We start from the raw sequence: 17,901 nt of genomic DNA, 5'->3' as shown, positions 1-17,901 counted from the left end.
GATCGAAATCAGTGAAAGTTCGATGAAACCAGAAAAACCTGATAGATTAATAAAACTGGATATCAAATAAAAAAATATGGTCCCTGTAGTTTGATTAGGAGAACGGCCCAAGTTTTGGACCCCTTAATGTTAATTTTAATTATTGAGTATTTCGCCATATCTCGAGAAATTATAAGGCGAATTAAAAAATCTTTGAGCATGATTATAAAAAACGTCTATCCAAAGATAATTCTAATTTAAAACAATTTAAGTAATTATTTATTACCATTTTTTATTATTTTTTATAATTTAATTTAGTAATAATAAAAAAATTTAATCGTGAGATATGCAAGATTTTAAGTCATTTTAAAGAATGTATTTGCGTAGCAAAAAAAAAAAAAAAAAGAAAAAAAAATGATCGAAATTGGTCCAAAATTTAAAAAAAAAGACAGATATTTAAAATTCGATTTAACAGGAAGTATTTGACCGATTTCGCTCAAATTTTGCATTTTGTAACGAAAAATTACTTTCTTTTAAACGATGTAGAAAATATATATCTTACAATAAAATTTTTAACGACCATTATTAAATAAAATAATAAGAAATAGTAAATATTTACTAAGCACTATTTTTAAATAATTTAATTTTATTTGGATGTACGAATTTAATAATTGTGTACGAAAAATGTTTAATTCGTTTTAAAAGTTCTCGAAACAGGGTGAAATACGCAAAAAGTAAAATTAACACTAAGGGGTCCAAAATTTGGATCGATCTCATGACTAAACTGTTAGAGCTATATTTCTCAAATTGTGGGCGCTCCTGTATTTTTTGAGTCAGAAATCCGAATCCATCGAAAAAAAGGTATGTTTATTCAGAGAAAGTACGTTTTTGTGTCTAATTTTGTAAGTTAAATCCTCGGGCCGGGCAAGGTTGACTCAGCCTTTCATTCCTTCAGTGGGTCGATAAATGAGTACCAAGCATGCTTGGGAAAACACTGGGGGTTTCGCGTTCGGCTGACCACCTGACCGGAACATCTGCTCCTGCACCCCAGAGCCCAAGGTCAAGAAAACTGATATGGGCGCAGTAGGCCTTGGCCCTCTATGGGCTGTCGAGCCACTAAGTTAAGTTTTGTAAGTTTAAATATCGTCTGCACTAATTAATTAGCATTTTTGAGGTCCCCATTCGAACCATTTGAACAAGAAGATTCGATCCTTAAATTGAGCAAAAGTTTTTCTAGATGGTTTGTTTTTCATTTTGCGCTCTGGATATAGAAGATCTTTCTTTGAAAGTGACAATAACCGCTATCATTTGTGGAAGACTTTTTCAGTGTTAGAAAAATATACAATTTAATGTACTGTCGCAGAATTATTTCTAACTAAAACTTGCCACTAGATGGCAGTTGCATTCACAGCCAACTCGCCAATGAATGGCTGGTATAACTACAGCCACTTCCCAATTTAGATTAAGAGGACGCCATGCTATGGGAGAAACTTTTTGTCGCAAATTCTCTTTCACCTCCATTACGAATTTAAAATTTAAAATATAGGAAAAGTGAGTTCACACTAATCTAGAGTAAGCCATGAAGTTTCAAATACTGAAAATAAATTTTGAAAATTTTAAAATGAAAATAAAATATTAAAAGATTACTTAGGATTACGCTATTGAGAAGTTATCTTCCAATAATTTGCTCGCATTTTGATATTTTGAGCATTTTTTTCAGCAATTGAAACTTCATGGCGCACTCTAGGTTTACCTTAACTTACATTTTCCTGCTTTTAATTTTCAAACAAGCAATGGAGTTTAAAGAGAATTATCTTCCTATAATTTGTTTGCATTTTGATATTTTGAGCATTTTTTTCAGCAATTGAAACTTCATGGTGTTCTCTAGGTTTACCTTAACTTACATTTTCCTGCTTTTAATTTTTAAACAAGTAATGGAGTTTAAGGAGAATTATCTTCCTATAATTTGTTTGCATTTTGATATCTTGAGCACTTTTTTCAGCAATTGAAACTTCATGGTGTACTCTAGGTTTACCTTAACTTACTTTTTCTTGCTTTTAATTTTTGAACTAGTAATGGAGTTTAAAGATAATATGCGAAGAAAAATTTCTCCCTTGATATGGCGTATTCCAAAGTTTTTTCCCCTAGTTAGGTGATCAGAACGTTGCAGAGAGTGCTATAGTGCAGACGGTTTTCAGATTCCGGTTGCATGTGCTATAAAGGGTGTTATTCAATAAAATATTAAATTTCAAATCTTTCGATTTATCATACTCAAGCATACTACAATAACCTTTCGCTTAAAAAACTAATGTGAGGTGTTTAGAGCCACATTGCACGGAATGTACTAGTACTAGGTGGAATGTGAAAAATTTTACATGCATGCTCAGCTGAGTACATTTAAAAAAAATACAGTTTAAAAAGCAAGTACCAAAAGTTACCGATATGAGAAAATTTGGTGTTTTAAGCAAAACCGTTATTACTAGAACATATTGAGCCACAATTGCTAATATTAATGAATTCTTCTCCTTTTTAATAAATGAGTTGCTGCTTGCATTGTTCAGTTACAAAACTGACCATCTCAAATTTTGTAAATGTGTTTTTCTTTTCGGTTTTTTAAGTGTTAGCATACCGCTCACCCTGATGTATTCTGATAAGAAAACTTTAATTTTCTGAGGAAACCAAATTTCGTAAAATTTAAATTCAAAAAATTTTGTGGTAAAATTTGCACTGTGGTAATATTTTTATTCTTCTTTTTTGCATAATTAGAATTTGAGATTTGTCTGCGTTTACTACTATTTTCCATTTTACACACCAGTCTTCTATTTCGCGTATTTGTTCCTGTAATTTTATTAATGCTATAGTATTTGGATTCCTTGATTTGATGATGATTCCTGTATCGTCTGCATAAAAAGCTGAAATACTACTGTAAACTGTTCCATTAATTGGAAAATCATAAATGTATAAAATATATAGAATCGGTCCAAGAATGCTGCCCTGAGTTACTCCAGCTGTGATATTTCTTTTTGATGATTTGCAGTTTTGAATTGATACTTGAAAGGTTCTATTTGAGAGATAACAGGAAAGTAGTTTGATGAGACCGGGTGGAAAGTTAAGTTGCATTAATTTGAATATTGTACCAGTATGGCAGAATTTGTCGAATGCTTTTGAAATATCTATCATTAAAAATGCTATTGTTTCTTTATTGATTAGAGCTCTGTCGGTGTAATCTATTATGCGAAGTAGTTGCTTTGTAGTGTCCAGTTTTTGACGGAATCCGAATTGCTCGTTGGGGGAGGCTGTAAGGAGTGGCTTGATTCTATTATATGATCTTTTCGTAAATTTTTCCCAGAATATTTAAAACTCTAAATGGTCTGTAACTCTCAGGGTAGCTTGAATTTTTCTTTTTCTTTAGAAATAGAACGACTGATGAGTTTTTCCAGGTTTGAGGACAATAATTAAGAGCCAGGCAGCTATTAATAATATGCATGATTTTATGTACATATATAGTTGGGAGGTATCAGTTTTATCATTTTATCTTTTACTCCACCTTCACTTGGTGCTTTGAAATATTTTAAATTACAGATGTTGTTGCAGATTTCTTTATTATTTGCAGGTTCTATTGTTCCAGGGATAGGATGCTTTTGGTGGAAATTGTTTACTTCTTCTATGATTAAATTATGTTGGTTTTGATCTGAATTTGGATTTGGTAAGAACTGGTTTAGGAGAGAGTCTGCAAATATTTCAGTTTTATCTTCTATTGTGTACATTGAGCCAGATGGTCCATTTATTGGTCTGTTTATCTGTGGTGCGGTCTAGAATATATCAGCCATTTTTCCAAATAGTATTGTCAGTGGTACTTTTCTCTGCCAGAGTTGCTTTTTGTATATTTTGCTGTGTTTTCTTATCCATTTATTTAGTTGTTTGATTTCATTAAGGTATGCTGGATCGGAGGTTCTCTGATGCCACTTTCTATAATGCAGTTTCTTTATCGGATATTATTTTTAATCTCTGGAGGTAGCCGGTAATGATGTGCAGCATGGTTTGTTTCTATTGAGGCATTTTTGTAGGCGTCTATGATTTCAGATTGTAGCTGCTGGGTACGGTTATCTACTGTAGTTTCGTCTTTTAAGGTTGGTAGGTTTCTATTGTTGATAGTATTGTTGTTGAAGATATTGTTGTTGAAGTATGTTTCTGTCGAGATACCAGTTTGTTTTAAATTTTGATTTTTCAGAGTGTTCAGTTGTCAGCCCGCCGAGCAGTTGGACAGGTAGATGATTAGATGACAGATGATTTAGTGAGCATGGGGACTTGCATATTTGTTAATTCAAAGTCAAGTGCGTCTGGTCTATGGTTTAGAACAGGGGTTTCCAACTTGCATGAGGCCGGGGGCCACAATTAAAAACACAAATCAAATGGCGGGCCGCAACTTTATCAAAATTTTTTGTAGGACGCTTTTATGTTTGAAGGAACATTAAGTTTTACTGTCAGAGTTTTACTAAGTAGTACAAAACAAAAGTATTGAATTACAAATTAAAATAAGAAGTATATTTTTAAAAATATTTATTTGTTATTAATAATATTTTTAAAAATATTAAATAAATAAAAATTCGGGCTACAATAACTTAATGTGCACCTATGTATTAAACAATTAATGTGTAACAGATATCTAAATGTTAAGGTATTAAACTTACATAGTAGCACACAAAATATTCAATGAGAAAATTGAGGTTTGTCTGCTGCAACCACCAGAGAATAGATATTTACATTTTAAATTTACAAATGGGTGTGAAAATATTTTCGTCCAAAATGAGTGGTTTCAAAAAGTTAAATCGGAGAATTTCTTCGAGAAAATTTCTGATACTCACATGCTAAGTTATATTCACAAAATACAAAAAAAAAAAAAAAAAAAAAAAAAAAAAAAGAAATAAAATAGAGCAACATACACGATTATTTTTGTATTTGAATAAATATTTTCTTGGGTGCAAAACCTGAAAAATAAATTTCTTTGCACCGTTGTTATGTTAAATTTCACAGAAACGAAGAAATTAGATTTTTATTAGCGAGAAAAGTATTTTAAACCCATATAGATTTTTTACGAAAATTGTCCGCAAAAAAATTACAACTGATATATTTTAGTTCGCGGGCCACAAAAAAAGGCTTCGAGGGCCGGATGCGGCCCCCGGGCCGCCAGTTGGAAACCACTGGTTTAGAAGGTTTGGTATATAGGTTGGAGAAGTTGGAGCAGTGATTATGAGTTGATGTTTTGAGGTTTTTAAGTTGTACTCCTGTATAGTTGGAAAGGTATTACCGTAGCGAAGTGGCGAAACCACATAAGTTTCTGAATTATTTAGAGTTAGTGGGGAGTAAATACCCTATAAATCGAATTTACTAAACCAAGAATCATACATTGAAGGACTACCACTCGAAAACATTTAACCACTGTTCAAAGCAAGTTGGCATCTCTGTGCTTTTGGCATTAAAATTATTTTCGTTAGAAATTGAAATTGCGTACTCTGCTGAGTTGGTTCACCGATTTTTTCTACATTCCCAGTCTATAGGGAGGAGGAAATGTTCTGAGTAGAAAAAGAATGAATGAGAATGAAAAAAAAAGAAAGAAAGAAAGAAAAAACCGACATGTGAGGGATACGTAAGATGTTTAGAGCCCCATCACCATGGGGCTCTAAATATATGTGCACCCAGTATTTCCTTTTTTTTTTAATTATTGCGGTTTTAAACTATTTTAACCAAACCGATATTGATCACTAACATTATTGATAATTAACGATATTGATAATTAATACTATTATTGAAAAACATCGATGATCATGCGAAGGTACTTTAAATGCTGGATAAACTAAACAAGTTTAATTGCTACATCAATGTCACAAGGGCAGTATTTTCCGTAAAAAGGGCATTAAAACTGGCAATTATAAAATCGTGCGTCTTAGGTATAAATCATTAGTCAAATTTAAAAAAAAACATTAATAATTAAACAAAAAAAATATAAATAAAATAAAGTAAAAATTTGAGTTGTACACGCTTAAAGTTAATCATAAGTTTTTATATTCTTGTTTAAGTTTGAAAAAATCATTAATTTGAAAAAAAGCCTATATTAGTATAAGTTATTAAAGCTCGAATAAGTTATTACCTTTACTCTATATGTTGGACAAATTCTCAGCAAAAGCGTTAACTATATTTTCATGGGAGGAATGTATTTTTAAAGGCAATAAAAGTTGCTTTAGAAGCAATGAACACAAAAGATATTTTTTTTTATCCCTTTCAAGTTAGTTTGGAGTTGCAAGTATGTTGCTATGCGACAAATCTGATTTTACTTATGCTTCAGTAGAATGCAATTGCTATAATCAACACTTCCTGTTATGAGAGATGGGAAAGGCGTTCCCACAATATCTTTCAAAATTTCTCTTTATGAATTACATTTTGTCTTCGTATCTAGTATTTTATTTTATTTACACGAATCTCTATTTAAATAAATTATGAAATAAAATAAAGGTAATAAAAATTTATTTTAAAAGTTGATTTTATAAATTTAAGAAATAACTTTTCAATTCTTTGAAACAAGGTGGAAAAAATTAACGAAAAATTTTGTATGAAGTGTATTGCACCATTTTTACAGATGCAAAAATTCATTATAAATGCTGCTTGAATTTAAATGAGTTTAACGAATCAAATAACAGTTAATTCCAAAACGAAAACTAGTAGAAAAACATTAACGAAAAAATTTTGTCCGAGGTGCATTGCACCATTTTTAATGGTACAAAAATTCAATAAAATTTCTCATCGAATTTCAATGAGTTTCATAAATAAAAGAAACGTTAGCTATTTCCAAAATCATTCAAATCATGTTTGAATTATATAACAGCAAATTTTTTTTAAAAAAATTAAAAATTGCAAATGCACTTGAATCTATTGATTAGAAATTGCTGTAAAAATTTGTTATGATTACTTTCTTCTGCCATTTTATCTGAAAATATTTCCTAAAATTAAATATTTATACTTTCACCCATTAACCCTTTCGGGACGGGCGAGTCGTAAATGCGTTCGTAAGGAATCAATATCAGGATAGTGAAAAATAAAAAGTGGTAGCTTAAGTTTCGACTTAGCTAATTTGACAGATTTCTGTTTGCTTTCACTTTAACCCCTTGGGGACGGGTGATTCAGAAAAGCATTCGTACAAAATCAGAATCAAGTTGCAATTAAATAAAAAATGGTAACTTGAATGTAGTCGTTACTAATTTTACAGACTTACTTTGCTTTTATTTCAATTATTGTTAGTTTAATCATATATATAATCAATGATAATTCAAAGTATAACTAAATAGTTTTATTTTGAACAAAGTAATGGTGAATTAAATAAATCAAAAAATTATAACTCCGCCCCCAAATAAACTGCTAAAGAAATACTTTGATTACCAGTTTTATCTTCTTACCCTGATTGATACGGTTTTTTGCTGTCACGTATTTGTGACAGTCGGCGCGAAAGGGTTAAATCCAACACATCCAATCCATGCTGGATGCTGGATATTGGGGTTATCTCGGCGTTTGGCGCGAAGCGCCACTGACCGATTCATCGATTCTGTTTTGTCGTATTCTAGGAGGTCCTAAATATCTTTGAAGTTGTAGTATGTTGTAACGACAAATCAAGTCCTTAATGAAGTAAATCTTTAGTTTTGAAGTGAAAATCATGTTTGGAATGGGGAGATCCCCTTGAGTAGAGCTGTATGATAATCCAATCCATGCGTGTTAAAAGTGCAACTATACAATTTTAAATTTGCACTAAGTAGTGGTGAATTAAATAAAGCAAACTATCATTACCCCGCCCACAAATAAACTGCTAAAGAATTAATTTGATTACTGTTGGGATCTTCCATGTAATTCCACTGGCGCTAGTATCGCGGTTGTGATGTAACTGCAACTGTGTTTACATTGTATGTTTCAGTTTCGATTTCCAGTATGTTCTTTTGTTGATGTGTTCTATGTACGTATTGTGAATAAAGTTATTGTTATGATATAAGTTATCAATATTAGTGCTATCATTGTCAATCATCCTAAATACATATCCCATGCCATATAATAAACGGTCACAACAATTACCAGTTTTATCTTCTTACCCTGATTGATACGGTTTTAAGCTGGCACGTATTGGTGACAGTCGGCGCGAAAGGGTTAAAGCACAACCACAAAAAGTGGTCTGTTTATGAAATGCAAGGCAGACAACTACAACGCTTTCTGCAAAATATTTCGTAGAGTGGTGGACAATCACGATCTAAAACTTTCAGAATGTTGGTTCATTTTAATAGCATTTAAAAACCTTATCACGAGATATTCTTCTTCTTTTTTAGTTATGCTAGTTGGGCATCTTAGCCGCGAAACGAGAGATATTATCAAAGTGACATTTCATATGAAATTTCGAATCATTCACATGTAGTGGTGAGGAAAATAACTTTAAATCAAGTTTACAAAATAAAGAATCATACATTAATACATAAACTTAGCTACCAGAAGTTTTCCCAAAAAGTGTAGAAAGTTGGCAGCCTTGAATATACGCGTGAGCATCGTACTCAAGGTTCCCACATTCCAGATGAGTTTAAAAACTAGTAGTAAAATATCAAAGAATCAAAATATTTCAACTAATTACCAACAATCAAAAATATTTGAAAATTAAATGCTTAATCTCATAAAATCTTCGTCACCACTATTTAAAATGTTTCCAGACTCCGGCAACCCTGAGTATTTATTGAATCAAGGGTGAAAACAACAAGCAAGGTGCTTGCTCTACAATATCAGCCACCAAACTGTTTATTTAATTTTTTTAAACTTGTCTGTAATAATTTCACGATGAATGGGATATGGGTATTCTGCGTGGCACAGGGGCCCAGCTTCTGTCAAATAAGGGTGAAAGCAGGGATGTCCCGGACAACGAAGAATAAAAAAAATGCATTAAAAGGTAGTAACTCAATTTGTTTTTGTTTATTTATTATCTCTTTAATTATTCTATCGTAACTACCACAATAACTTACATTTCAAATTATTTATATTTAAAGTCTTAATACTATTTTCATTCATTTTCAATAGTAAACTGAAAAAATTACGCCAAAAAAAGTAACTAATTTTAAAATCCTTTAATAAAATTTGAATTTTATTAGACACCACTTTTAGCTTTTCCACGTGCTGGAAAAATTGGTAGTGAAACAATTTCAATTATAGCTAGTTTTTGGGAGGATTATATCAATAATTTTTCCTAACTATTTTTTGCAATATTTATTTCCTGGGAACGAAGCAGTTTTATATATATGTTATGTTTGCAAGAAGAAAAAAAATCTTGGTAGTTACAGATATTTCATTTTTTTCGAAAAAATGCTAGAGTGAAATATCTTTCATACTAGTTTTTGTTCTTTGCCGTCTTGATATTTATAAGCTTTCAGCCCTAACGTTAATTTTCATAAGTGCAGATATAGCTGTGGATATGAGTGGTAGCTCGGTATTCGGAGCGTAGGGCCATCAGTGCCGTAGCGAGCTTAACTCGCGCCCGGGGCACAATACCTTTTTAGCGCCCCCCATTCGAAATCCATCTAATATTATAAGTAAAATATACTCGCAAAGTAATAAATAAATAAAGTAGAATTAATAAAGTCATAGGCTCAAGTTAGGCATTAAATTTGAGACAAAAACTGTAGTTGAGAAAACAAGACTAGACTTTGAAATGATTTTACATATTTATAAAGAAATATTTTAAAAACACGCAGTTTTAAAACAATAAAAAAGTAAATATTTATTATCTCTAAGGAGATACATATATTTAATAATATGATTATAATACAATTATAAAACTAATTACTATGTGTAAATTTTCCGCTTTTGATGAAGCAAATTTATCAATAATATCATCAAAGTTGATCATTTCAAATTTTTCTCTTTCCACACTTAAAAATGCCAGGTCACTTAGGTGATCTTGTCCCACCGTTGATCGTAGATATGTCAAAATTAATTTTAATTTGCTGAATGACCATTCGCAGTTAGCAATTGATACTGAGATAGTCAGGAGTATTTGAAGTGCCACTCTCAGGTTTGGAAAAACATCTTCTCCATACGGGATTATAAAAGTAAGAAATTCTAATGGAGTTTTAAGTTCAATTTCTTTTCTACAAAGGAGTAACATTTTACAGTCACATTCTTCGATAAAGAGTTCTATTCCATTGAAATCTGTATTATACACTGTACAAACATACAAACGATTTTTGTACAGTGCAAATATTTGGAGATAATATATGTAACCACACAGCGTAGATGCCATAAGGAAGTGCTGACAGATACAGGTCGAGTCAGCCAGCCATTAGAAAAGACGTGTCATTTCTATTATGAATATATTATTACAGTTTGATTAGTGTTCCTTTTTATTTACGAATTAACATTTATTATATTTCACTGGCACTAAATTTAAAAATTTTTTGCAGAAATAAATTATAATAAAAATAAAAATTATCCAACAATTTTTTTTGTTTTGCTGACCATTTGGCGCCCCTTTGTGAGTAGCGCCCGGGGGATGATGCCCCCCCCCCCCTTGCTCCCCCCTCGCTACGCCACTGAGGGCCATCCAACTGATTCGTCTATACTAGTAGGTCCTGTGTTCACAAGCATACCTGCCAACTTTTACGCATTTGGCGTAAAATTTTATTTTTATATTTAAAGTGGTAGTAAATATATACTATTTTTCAATTTATAAACTAAATTTTTAAATGATTTTAATCACCACTATTCTTAAAAAAATTAAGCATATATATTAATATGTGTTACTATCAAGGTACGCAGCTTAAGCTTTTTCAAATACAACGTACTTTTTTGCTTAAAATTGAAATTTTTAATCCATTTTAATACCACTGGGAAAAATCATAATGGAAGGGATTAAAAGTTGGCAGGTATGCACAAGTCATGAAGGAATTAATATCTTATACTGGGAAGTGCATCTCCCCTTTGTAAATAATACTTTTTTAGTGGTGACGAAATTTAAGATATTTTTAGTTTTGTATTTTCATTTTAAGTAATTTTTCAACCACTACACATCAAATATTCAAAGTATCATATGAAATGCAACTGTATTGCAGGGATCTTGTAGCAGAGATGCCAACTGCTCCGGACACGCCAAAATAATTAAAAAAACGGTAAACAACTACAAAGTAAATTTTTCAAATATTTGACTATTCTGTCTTGCTTTTTAAAAGGTATAGCATGACATAAGTACTATAAAGTGGGGAATTATATAAGCCTACGAATTATTCAGAAATAGTGGTGGATAAAAATCTTCTAAATTGAACTTATTAAAACAAAAATCACAATTGCTAAACTACCACTCTAAAATATATATTTGCTGTCCGGAGCAAGTTGGCATCTCTGTTGTAGTGACTATTTAAAAAAGTGGGCGTAATTATCCTTACTTTTCAAGTTTTACTATTTAATTCGCTACCGATTTATTAAAACTTTTGCATAAAGCGGAGCAGTTGTCATCCCTGTATATGTTTGACTCAGGGGACTTCCCCCGTATTCCTTCCCCCCCTCTTTAAAGCCAATAGTCACAGTCGTCTAAGGGCTAAACTTATTAGATGAAGAAGTGAGATGCCCGCTTCGCGGGCAAGTACTTCGCAGAACTATATATCAAGTTAAGTCAAGCCTGTATATGTAATAACTGAAAATAAACAGTGGTTGGTCATGGTTAGTTTATTTTTCAAGAAGAAATAATAGAAAATAAGTGTTTATACAACCAATTCTTAATTTGTTTTAGATAGTTAACAGCCTTGTAAAGATACAGAAATAGCGCAATTTAAAAAAAAAAATTTTTTTTTTAATAACTGAACAAAAATTAAGATTATTACATCCACTATTATATATTTTTATTTATATATTTTCCTGCTCATTATTATTTTTCTCTTTTACTTAGTGTGATTTATTCTAATGAGTTCATCAAAGACAAAAGGTTACTTTTAAGAAGAGAAAGAGATTTTAAAGTTTCGATTAAATAATCGTCTGCTTTAAGAAGCTATTTAGGTATTTTTGTTCCATGTATTAACTCGTGAGTGCTGGTAAAAGCAGCTGTTTGATAAAGCAGATGAAGTGAATAACGTTCTATTTTTTAATAGGGTAAAAGGGTTGTTGATTACTAATTAAGAATTCGGTACTGCACCCACTTATTTTCTGGAATGTACTCGTCCATAAGTTTGGTTTTTCAAAACAAGATCGTTTGCTTCATTTAAGATTAGAATTTTAAAACGCGTAAGGGAAAGTCCTTTTCTTTTCGTTTTTAAAAAAACTTGCATTTCTCTTAAGGTAAGTGAAATATTTTTAATTTAAGATTACAAAAAAGTTATTTATTTAAAATGTATTAATAACATTAAGGTCTAGTAATAAAACATAATTTTATTTTACGAATTTATAGTTACTTTTTTTTTTAACAAGTATTACTTTTATTACCGGTAATCTGACTAATTTAATCTGGATAAAACATTAGTAGATGTTTTGAATTCAGATTTTAAATCAAATCAAAACAGGTCATTAATAGTAACAATAATTGCAGAAGGAATAACCCTGCAGATGATAGGGAAGAAATAAAACCCTGTCCTTTCAATATGAAAAATATCGCCATAAAAATAATTCATTCATATTAAATTCTTTAAAAGTTAAACCTTCTATGACAGAAACTCATTACCATACAATCATTTATACTTAAGGGAGAAATAAAAAGGCATAATTAACTATGAATATTCATAATTTTATCTAAGCCGTCACTAATCTAGCCAAATGTTCGAATTAAAGTTAAGAATGGAGTGAAAAATATCTTTGTTCCTCGTAATTTAATTATTTTTTTCATTGAGTTGGGTTTTGTTTATTCGACTTTTATTTTCTTTGGTAGTTTATTTTTAGTCTTTTAAAGTTTATATTTATTCATGTAGTGCACACCTTATACAGAAAGCGTAAATTTAAAATTTTTGATGTATTATTATAATTTTTTAAATATAGCAAAAGATAAAAGAAAACTTCCTCGTAATTTCAATTTTTTTTCTTTTCATTGAGTGGGGTTTTGTTTATTCGACATTTATTTTCCTTCGTAGTTTATTTTTAGTCTTTTAAAGTTTATATTTATTCATGTAGTGCTCACCTTATATAGAAAGCGTAAATTTAAAATTTTTGATGTATTATTATAAATTGTTTGTTTGTAATAATATAAATTGTATAATGTATAAATTGTATAATGTATAAATTGTTTGCTTATTATTATAAATTGTAAATTTAAAATTGTTTGGGAAATACTGTTTTGAGTAAGGCTTGAAAATTAAAATTCCGGATGTGTCAATGCATTTTTTTTTACCCTTATATGCCCCACCATGTATGTAAATATTTAGCGATATCGTAAAATACTGATTTATTTCCGATAAAATTTATAAGAAATCCTTGGAAGGGGTAAATCATAGGCACCGAAGAGAAAGATAATAAATAAAATCGATTATATATTTGATAAGACCTAAATATTACTGAATTTAACTATCTATATAAGAATTCATTAAACAAAGTTTTATAATTTTTTACTTCTCTAGTTATGCTTATTTTTATTTCAAAAAAGTTTATAGTTATATAATTTAAACGCACCCATTTAGCGCCTTGTGTTTAAGTATTTGGCATATTTTTGAATAGTTTGATTCGTATTCGCATAAATGTCAGTTGTCATAATTGTCTAAAAATCAAAATAAATAATTGTCTTCTTTTTTATATTTATTTTTAAATAAATACTTTCGTTTTAAAATGCCTTTCATCTCAATTTAGAATATTTAATTTTTGAATTGTATGACTTAGTATCACTTAATTTAATTCATTTACTCTCTATTGTCAATGAAAATGATATAAAAATTTCTGTCTTTTTGAATAGTTTGATTCTTATTCGCATAAATGTCAGTTGTCATAATTGTCTAAAAATCAAAATAAATAATTTTCTTCTTTTTTATATTTATTTTCAAATAAATACTTTCGTTTTAAAATGCCTTTCATCTTAATTTAGAATATTTAATTTTTGAATTGTATGACTTAATATCACTTAATTCATTCACTCTCTATTGTCAATGAAAATGATATAAAAATTTCTGTCTTTTTGAATAATTTGATTCTTATTCGCATAAATGTCAGTTGTCATAATTGTCTAAAAATCAAAATAGATAATTGTCTTCTTTTTTATATTTATTTTTAAATAAATACTTTCGTTTTAAAATGCCTTTCATCTCATTTTAGAATATTTAATTTTTGAATTGTATGACTTAGTATCACTTACTTTAATTCATTCACTCTCTATTGTCAATGAAAATTATGTAAAAATTTCTGTCTTTTTTTAAAATTAAGTTTTCTTTTATCTCTTGCTATATTTAAAAAATTATAATAATACATCAAAAATAAAGTTTCCTTCATTTCGAAACTATAAAAGTCCATAATTTCATATAATATGCAACAATTTTGTTTTCAAATCTATTTTTCACTTCAAATCTGCATTATCTCTAATGGCTATAGAGCAAGAAAAAACGAAACAATTAATGGAACCTGAAGGACTAAAATGTTGACCAATCAAATCTTTGGCCAAATCTTCAAGAATGATTTCATTCTAGGTTGTTTCCTGTATCAGAGCATTTAATAAGGGCTGAAATGTATGTTTAGAGTTTAATATAAGCAAAATTAGCTTTATAACTCCTTTGAGATCACACAATTTTTTTCGAATGTAAACTGAGATAACTTACTTTATTTCTTTTTGTTTTTCATACTTAATTCAAACGGTTCAAATTTTTACATGGTTGTGAATTTTATACATTTTGGTTTCAGTACAAATAATTTTGTTCACATATTGATTTTAGTTATTATTGTCTTTTAAGTTATAAAACGTTTTTAGAAGTTATTTTTACCAAACTTTGCAGTAATAAATAGTTTTATTCTAAAGGTTCAATAAATATATATTTAGATTAAATATTTCTCATTTGATTTCGTAAATATGTCTTGAAATGCTGTCATTTCTTTCGAGTAGGTATTATAAATAAAATAATATAATGGGTATATTACCTTCATTAAATAAAATTAAAAAAATTAGGATGTGATAAACCTTTGCCTAATTGTCGCATTATCTGATTCACTATTTAATTCATCATAAAATTTTAAAAAAAGTTTTAAAATTTTATTCCGTTTTTGAAGTTCTTTTATTAATTTATCATTGTAAAATAAAATGTTACTAAAATCTAGAGGTGAATAATTAATATCAACTTTTAAAAAAAAATTTAAAAAAAATATATATAGCAGAATTTAAAAATAAATTCTTGTGACCCCACCCCAGAAATTTTTTTTCTTCTTCAAGCTAGAATGGCTTCATGGTGAAGCATAGAGACATTGAGAGAAGCCGCCCCCCTCGCCCCCTTCCCTTGTTGCAAGTAACGTTGTCACGTGATTCCGCGAAAATTTCCCCTCAAGTAAACCCTATCCCCATTCCATGCCTGCCAACTCTTCCGGATTTTCCGGAAGATTTTATTTTCATATTTAAAGTGGTAGTAAATATATACTATTTTTTCTTTTATAAACTTAAATTTTAAATGATTTTGATCACCATTATTCTTACCAAAATTAAACACATATATTAATATGCGTTACTGTCATGGTTGTCAACTTAAGTTTTTTAAAATGCAACGTATTTGTTTGCTTAAAATCGAAGTTTTAATTTCATTTTAATACCACTGGGTAAAATGATAATGGAAGGGATTAAAAGTTGGCAGGTATGCCATTCTTTTACTATGGAGGTGGATTGCGGAGCTGTGTTTTGAACTAAAAATGATTTAAAAATGGTCGCATACTGCTGGGCATGCTGATGTGAAGAAAAATTCACATAATGAATTATACTTTACAATTAAGATTTTTATTCTTTTATATTCGTTTGTAATCATTTATTTGCAATTTATATGTTACTACGAAAGGTTATAGAATAAATTTAATTGCTTTTTAACCTGTAAAATAGCTACTATTTTTTTTAACGTGTATTTAAATTGATAGATTATAATGTTAAAATATATACGTATTTTCATTACAATTAAATTTCCTATTGATACAAAATTTCGGATATTTTTACTACTTTTTCGACGAAACACATACATCGGATTTGGATCATTATTTTCACGCTGATATTTTCGCTCTGTAATTTATACTGATGCTTTGAAATTAATTTTAATTAACAATTTCAAGGCAATTTATTAGATATTTTAATTTGTACTTTAATAAAATGAATAAATTTTTGGATCACAAATAAAATCATCTTTTAATATATTTCGTCATTAAATAAAATTTATAAGCAGAAGACGACTCTGTGAGTGCCTGATGATTTGTCCCCTTTTCGAATTGTTATGGCCTCAGTCTCAATTTGTAACGACGTTTTTTCACCTTACCCTGATTACGTTATGTTGTATACGTTTGGTGTGGTATAGCCGATTTCGGCTCTTGTGCCATTTAACTCTTCACCCATTTAACAGACGAGTTAACGGATTCAAAACTCAAAGAACGTAGTACGATTTCTTAGACGGCACACTAAAGAATAAGAAAAATAATATTGTAATAAAGAAATTACAATTTTCTCTTTATTAGCTTCCAAGTTAAAAATTAAAATTTTGGATCCTGTAATTTCGCTACTTGATATATTTATTTAGAAACATCAAGTGTTGTGGTGCCAGAGATGCCAACTTGCTCCGGACAGCAAGTATATAATTTAAAGTGGTAGTTTATCAATTGCGATTATTAGATTAATAAATTCAATTTAATAAATTTTTATCCACCACTATTTCTAAATATTTCGTAGGCTTATATAATTCACTACTTTATAGTACTTACTTTACGCTATGCCTTTTAAAAAGCAAGCAAAAATAGTCAAATATTTTCAAAATTTACTTGGTGGTTATTTACTGTTTTTTAAATTTTTTTGGCTTGTCCGGAGCAATTGGCATCTTTGTGATGCAAATAAACCTATTAAAATACAGTTCAACTTTCCTAATTTTGCTACCACTTTGTTAGTTTTTTAAGCATTCTACGAACTTTGTATCAGAGACAACTGATCTGAAGTATGTTGACCACAAAAAATAGTTTCTTTTCAGGAGAGGGAATTTATAATACAATGCTTTGTAATGAACTAAACAACAATAATTGAGATTTTATGAGCCCTTAGTTATAGACTAGCAGTTATGTGTGTTTAGACTAACTTATATTACCCAAATAAATTCGTTGACCTCATAATACTCTTTTCCACTTAAACACGTTCCACTTAAACAATCGACTTTCTTCCACAAAAGGAGTCTTATTTCTTACTATCGTTATTTCAATAATGACTCTATTTTTATTATAATCCTTTGGTTGTGATGATGAATTTGAATAATTGAAGACTAATTAATATTAAGTGGTTTTTTTACTTTTTTATGCATGCGTTTTATTCTTCATTTTTCCAAAAACTGAAAGGTGGCAGCAAAAATTATTTAGTTTATAAAAGCATTTTTCTGAAAAATCCTTGACATTGCTTCTCTCCGTTAAAGAATAGCAACTTGAACATTCATATTAAGATAGGACTCAAGCAACTTTTATAAATTTAAATATTACAGGGCCGCCAAAATAATATGCCTTTTGCAAAATATTTTAAAGAGTGGTAGATGATAAAAACTAAAGTTTTTAAATAAATACTACGTGGTAAAAAATTTGTGATTAAATAACGCGGAAGAGCTGGAACAAAGTGGCATTTCATGTGAACTTTTAAATCATTTATATGGAGTGGAAAATAACCACGTTAAATATTCAAAAAAATTCTCTCCGGAAAACAGTAACTGATGGAATTAATTTATTTTTCAGGCTTTAACATACATTTTT

At 29.5% G+C, this 17,901-nt stretch overlaps 1 protein-coding gene across 1 annotated transcript in view; it reads right to left on the bottom strand.

Annotated features, from left to right (window-relative positions):
• LOC107442619 (gamma-aminobutyric acid receptor subunit beta-like) overlaps nucleotides 1-17,901 on the bottom strand; it is an 84,020-nt gene that overhangs the window by 48,395 nt on the left and 17,724 nt on the right. The gene's annotated exons all lie outside the window — the stretch shown is intronic.

Source organism: Parasteatoda tepidariorum, chromosome 12, assembly GCF_982258835.1.
Source record: "Parasteatoda tepidariorum strain Cologne lab strain chromosome 12, Ptep-v5.0, whole genome shotgun sequence".
NCBI lineage: Eukaryota > Metazoa > Arthropoda > Arachnida > Araneae > Theridiidae > Parasteatoda > Parasteatoda tepidariorum.
This window is presented reverse-complemented; position numbering and strand designations above follow the sequence as displayed.